Below are 7,154 nucleotides of genomic sequence, written 5' to 3'. Positions count from 1 at the left end.
ATAATTAAAATTGCCCTGACAACCAGGTCAGATTTAAGGAGAAATCGGCTGGAATACTGTTCGGCACAAAAGAAGAAGAGGAAGAGGGCGCCGTTCTGCCAGCTCAAGGGGAGACAAATGGCAGACGTGACAAGGCGAATGGGAAACGTGGTCATTCATTTTGATCAACATCAGCAAGAATAATATCAATGTTATTAAAAAGATAGCTACCAATCACTTCCGATACAGCCAAGATTGTTTAAGCTAATTAGACAAATCAAATAGCCACAATTAATATAACAGTGATGTAGTGTTGCCCTAAACCTTTCACCTTTTAGGTAAATGTTGTGTAAGAGAATTTTTCTGAGCTTGTTTTGTCGTTATCAGAAATCATCTCTGTTGAGAACAAGTCCTTTGGAGAGCAAGCCGTTTAAATGCAAATTTGTTTTCAACCTCCTATGGTTTAGACAATAAGTTCTTTCCCAAGATTTGTTTAGATGAAAGGGCCTGTAATTTTCCGCTGCTGTGAATCACACGTTTCAGATTTACTGTAGGTACAAATGTACAAACTGATAGGCTGCATGTTTAGTCTCTATCAGGCAACTGAATGCAAACGGACTAGGAAGACAAGTGAAAAAAAAAATCTTGTACAGCTCCGGTGCTTTCTTGGCCATTACACTTCTTTTAAAACAGACGTATGACATCTAAATTGCTACTTTTTACAACCCTATTGTGCGATGGTGACAATGTGTTACTTCTGGTAAGCAAGCACTACTATTACTTAAATAACCCCCTGTTTGGCTACATATACCGCTGCAGCTTCAAAGTGAAGATGATTTGAGTAAAGGGGTCTTTATATCAGTTTCATATTGGAGGTTTAAGGGATGTTTAACATTGATTGAAACACCTGAAACGACTAGATTTTACCATATTTTATTAATGGACCTACGTTCAGCGATGAGCTGTGTTACATTGTTTAATTAAAGAGAAAAACAAATATATTTTAGATGTTATTACTGATTCAATGTAATTTGCATAAATTCAACAATAATTGGCTGTTGTTTTTTTTGAAAAGAATTGGTCTACCACCCATGAAGAAGTATCATTTCTGCCATCGGCTCCTCTGAGCTGTTCGCTATCAACACTTCAAAGAAACAAGTCCCAAAATTGTTCTTCTTTGTTTTGGCTTTGATATTAATTGACAGTCTTTGTAAGCAATTACTGAACCACACCACATCTAGGATAAGACAAGTTTTTCTCCACTCTCAGTTCAGATTAAGTACAACACTGATAACTGCTCAATGAGAAAATAAGAAGTTGCGTCCTTTGTCGTTTCCTCATTTGTTCTTCTATCTCTCTAATAAAGCCCCGACTGTGATAAGAATAACCTTATCTAGTTTCAGCGTGTACCTGTCTTTACCTCTTGTTCCTTGCTTGTTGTTGTTTTTTTCTGATGTGTGTGTGTGTGTTTGTGTGCGTGTGTGTGTGTGTGTGTGTGTGTGTGTGTGTGTGTGTATAAATGTGTCTCTGCCACATCTGCTACTGGGGTGAAACCCAGCACAAACGTTGCGTCAAGAGTAGCATCATAGAAGGTCTTTTGATTGACAGATGAACAGAAGGTCAAGCCACAGCGCTGTGACAGCGTTGTTCTGCTCAGGTGTGCAGGTCAGAGTCCTGAGTCCTGATATTAGGAAGCCTGATGAAAGTTGTAACAATGTCAAAGGGCGCTAAACTTTAGTTTAATAGCTGTTGTGACCTATGTGAGACCTCACTCGTTGTTTATCATATTATTATATTATTAAGTGCTCAGTATTCATATTAAATTGATTTTACTGTATACATTTTATGTTTTATAGTTGTATTTCTTGCAATAGGATGTATTATTTTTTTCCCAGTTATTTTTTAAAATAAAGTAATGAGTTGAATGAGTTAAACCGCTGATAATACACAATAACCGATTTCAACTACAAAGTCAGTGTTATGGCGGATGTGGTGTCTAAATATGGCAGTGGATTTAAAAAAAGAATCCTAATCTATATACTTTCATATAAAAAACAAAGACAAATAAACAGCAACCCTTAAACACCTATTAAAAACCATCATCCTTTAACAGGCTTTAATGCTGATGGGGAATTATAAACAGGAGACAAATGAAGAAATACATCACGATGCCTAAATCACGTCACTGTTGTGATTTAACATTTTAATATGTCGGCTGAATAGACTTTTGACAGCACTCTTCCAGTCACTTAGCGTTGTAGGTCTAAAGAGTAAATGTGACAACAACAAACCACTAGCACAGCCAGGTTAAATATATTACCAGCATGTTAGGCACCATGTTAGATACAGCCTTCACAGACGAGGAGCCTGATAATTGAGGGCAAATGTATGATGCAAATTAAAGGCATTTCCAGATTGAATGTTATTATTCAGGTGCATAATGCTGAAGTTCTGTGAGCACAAGCAGTTACACACAAGGACATACTCACAAGGAGCACACTTCACCCTCACACTGAAGCAGCAGCTACGGATACATATTAATTACATTGGGAATAGTTCTAATTCAAGATTCAAGATTCAAGATTCAAGAAGCTTTATTTATCCCGAGTGAAATTATTGTGCAACAGTTTCAATACAAAGGTGGGAAAGGATCAGCGTGACAATAAGCTAAGATAATCAAATCAAAATAAAGCTAACATAAAATAAATCAAACAATAACTAAGTGAGTGTAAGTAAGTGTGACAGAGTGCAACAGACATTGTGGTTAAGCGTAGGTATATACAATACACAACAATACGCACTGTGCAGTTTAGCAGCATATTGAAATAAAATAAGTACAAACTAAATAAGTGATAAGGAGCGATAAGTGAAACAGTTTTAAAAATGTAGCAGCATTTCCTACAGAACTAAGTTACAGTAAAGTACAGTGAAGTGTAGCAGCATTAATGGGGTTCAAGTCATAGGTGATGTTTACTGATTAGTAATTGTATTGTGTTTAAGATCTTTTTTTTTACTACATGGGGCGACTGCTCTGACCACTGTTCCACCATCCTTTAAAACCACATGAAAATTAGTCTTGAGACAAGAAGGATATTAACCATACTCTAGACCTCCTTGTCCTAGAAGGAAGATAAGCTAATCGGTTTCTGTCTGTAGCTTTGCATCTACAGTAACTTTAAATTTAGCTGGATTCTAACTAATGTCCAATTGCCCAAGTCCAGCCTTTACGTGGAATTGAAAGATCCATGTAATTGGTGTGCCCACTGTTGGCTGTTTTGTCTTTGGGGCTGCTCTTTAATTAAATGAAGTACACAAATGTCTCATGGATCGTTTGAACCTCTCCTGAAAAATGTAATAACTTGATTTATAACAGCAGATGTAATAGCTCATTGTGTTATGGAAACCCTACGACCCTTTATTGTCCAACTTATAAACCCTTTACAAGTGCCTTATTGTTAAGTGGCGCTGATAACACGGCTCTGTACAAACAAGAATTAATAGCACTAATTCATCTCTGTCAAAGATACAGTATGCCGTATGTGTGTTTCTGGTCATATGCCCTCCATTAATATATGTATGTGAGAGCGTGTGTGTGCGGCTGCATGTGTTTAAGCCCTCTTCTGTTAGTCAAACATTACTGTTGATTTAACAACGCTATACAACATCACATTGTTTGTTATCACTGTGCTTTGAGAAAAAGCTAAATCTATTTCTCACGACACCACCGGGGATAGAAGCGGAGTCTCTATTAAGTCGCTGCACTGTCAGTTACCCACTGTTTCTACCACAAAAGAAAGGCAGCACACACTCACACGTCTAATGTGGCCAATGTGTCTGTGTCCAATGTGTCCAATGTGTCCAATGTGTCTAATGTGGCCAATGTGTCTGTGTCCAATGTGTCCAATGTGTCCAATGTGTCTAATGTGTCCAATGTCATACATAGGTTTGTGCTTCAAAATGGTGTTTTTTTTTGTTCTTCTTAGAAACAGAACAAGCTTTATCTTGTTTGAGTAAGATCTGTCCTACATAGAAAACTGGTTGATTCTCCTGATCAGAAGAGTTTATGATGTTTGAAAATAGCATAGAGGTCCATTGTTTAATGAAAAGCTGAGCCAAAGTATGGCTACAACAGAAAATTGACAGTAGACCTTAAAGGGGCTGTACTGGACATTCAGGACATTAATATAGCATTAAACACATATTTGCTATGTAAAGATATAGTAAGGAGGAATAGCGTCCTGAGCAGAGAATGAAGTCCGCCACCCTCTGTCTGTGTTGTAACCTGAGTTTCTCTGTTCGCCTGATCTGATAGTCGGTCCGGCATGTGAGTGCATGGGCGTCAGTATCAGGCGGTATCAGACGCCAAAAAGCATTTTTTGGGCCCAATGGCATCACGTGACTGACAGAGAACTTGTAATTCCACCGTTTGTCCACTATATCAAATTGGCTTCAAAGTCTGGAGCGCTTCAAAGTCTGAATTTCCCCGTGTGGGATAAAATAAAGTAATTCTTCTTCTTCTTCTTCTTCCTGAGCGCCTGGCTAAATGAGACTACAAAGGTCATCACACCAAAACACGCAAAATCAGTTGGAAAGCTAGTGATGATGAAGTTGCTATGCAACCGTGTTGTACTTTGTTTTGCTTCTTGCATCTGCCGATTGCATTTACACTTCAAAAATCCTAAAAGTAGTGTTCAAATGTGAGCATTATTTATGCTGAACCAAACCGTGGCTCAGAGGTAAAGCGTGTCATCAGGGGTCCTTGAATAAGACACTGAGCCCCAAGTTGCTCCCCGGGTGCTATATGGCTGCCCACTGCACTCTAATGCTTATGATGGATTAAATACAGAGAATGAATTTCACTGCTTTGTACTGTGCACTTGTATGTGTTGAAATATCTTTCCTTTCTTCCTTTTTTAAGATGTAGCATAAACTTTTATTCCCCACAGAGCTTATTTTTTTTTGCATCAATCTTATATTAAATGAAAAAAAAATCCTGTTGGCTTTTTGTCAACTGAACCAGGGCTATGCTAACTTCCAGTATGGCCTACACTAACATGTAATCCCTGCAGTACTCTATACCGATCAGGGGTGTTGAAAGTGAATCAATACAGCAATGTTGCGAGCTGAAAAAACCAAAACAAATGCTCCATAGCACTGAGGAAAACTGTGAAGTTGGGTGATAATTATCACTACGGAGGAACAAAAGCAAAGGGTGGCCAACAGAATTTATGGACTCCAAGACCATTTGTATTAGCTTTAATATTCACATGGGCTGAACAATATGTCAATGAAAATGTTCTTGTTCACCTTTTTTTGCATTTTGGAAATTGTATTTCAAGCTGTATTTATTCACTCTAAGTAGTATCTAGTTGATAGTTTCAAGTGATCTGTCAGCACCTGTCAGTCTGTGGTGTCTCTCTGAGTTTTCGTTACATCTCCCTCTGTCTGTGGGGAAATTAGGGAGTGTGTTCTTTGTCTGAGTATGTGCTCACCGTAACTGTCACTGGGGTAATTAAGTATTTCCTTGTGCAGTAATTGCCAATTTAACGTTCTGCGCTTGTGTCCTGATTTGTAGTTTTGGATCTGTCAGTCAAGCTGGGTGTGGTTTCCATGGGGATAAGGAAATTGTTGTAGGCATTTCCTTCTACCAATGGCCAAAGTAAATTACCTATAGCCTCCTTAACTGGGTTTCTATGGAGAAGCAATTACCCTAAATTGTAATTGTGTCGGACTAATGTGTCTGGCCTTTACTTCTTAAATTAATTGGGCTTTTCCTTTCTCTGTAAGAAAACATGTCCAGGAGTAAGCAGTAGAAACAGGTCAAGTATTTCCTTAAAGGATGCTTGATTCTAGCAGTCAAAAAAGCTCCTTTGAGTAGCGAAGGGGAGACATGATTGGTTTAAAGCGTAAATGTGGCCGTGAATGTGTGTGTACATACTTTATCTTGTGGTAACCTGATACCACGGTCATTGTAGATATACAATGAATCTGAAGTGTCAGTTTTCAGATGGGAGCCCTTACACTTCAGCACCCAGCTGCATGCAGAGACCCAGGTGCATAAATACCATCTTCAGACGTAGCCCTGCTTCCATTCCCTCAAGACCACCTGTTCAACTCATAACACACACACACACACAACAAGTTCCCTCGGGTAATATTGACATCACGGCGCAGGTGACTTGTGATGCACTTGCCAGCACCAGTGTAGATGCTGGTCCAGTTTGACTTGCCATTCTCAGAGTGTTAACATTTGAGTGGGAGTGAATCCTCATTTTAGATCCCTGTTAATTTTACTTCTCAGTTAAAGATGTGAGAAAGTGGGCCACTATTGGGAGAAAAAAAACACATGACCTGCTTATATCTCCATTTACTGCATGGATTAAATCAGCTCTCACTGTTGATCTGCCGTGAGGAATGGGATTAATCAATCGGAGTCAGTACATCTATCTGCCAAATTAAAAACGCCGCTCATCGCTGAACACATATAGCTCCTTGGCTCGGCTGTTATTTTGTGGGCGAGTGGGTGGCTTACTCTCAGTAAGAGAACATCAGTCATACAGACCTCAGATGTGTAACCTAACTGGTTTATGAAGCATTTATCAAGAGACAAATATGAAGCTATAATATGAATAAATAAAAGTATGGGTTAGTTACAGTATCAAATAGGGTATGACTGGGATTAATTATATAGTACGTGTTCCTATGTTTACCTGGTTATGACCAAGTAATTTTATTAATGTGCCCTGAAATTTCTAAAGTTTAAAATAATTAGTTCTAATATATTGTTTGGATTTGATTTTAAAACTCTCATATCTCCATTTATTTATCTCACAGATACAAATGCAAGTTGATGCATGGTGTTTCTGCAGCTCACGTTTAGCCAATATACTGAAAAAAAAACCAAAGATAAGATCTCCTAAACATGCTTTACTTCCAAATGTGACATATCCGTCATCTCGAGTATTTAGTATTCAGGCTCTGTCAAACGGATATGTCTTAAAAGCTAAGAAACAACTGTGTCAACCTTGGAAATATGGATAATCATAGCAATGTTCCCCTCACTTTGATTAGATCAATATATACACTGAAGATCAAAATTAGAGAACAAAGTATTGATACTTGATTTATTCTGAAATACTGTCATTTTTTATTGTTCAGAAATTGATAGAATATCC

Source organism: Echiichthys vipera, assembly GCF_963691815.1.
Source record: "Echiichthys vipera genome assembly, chromosome: 13".
NCBI lineage: Eukaryota > Metazoa > Chordata > Actinopteri > Perciformes > Trachinidae > Echiichthys > Echiichthys vipera.
This window is presented reverse-complemented; position numbering follows the sequence as displayed.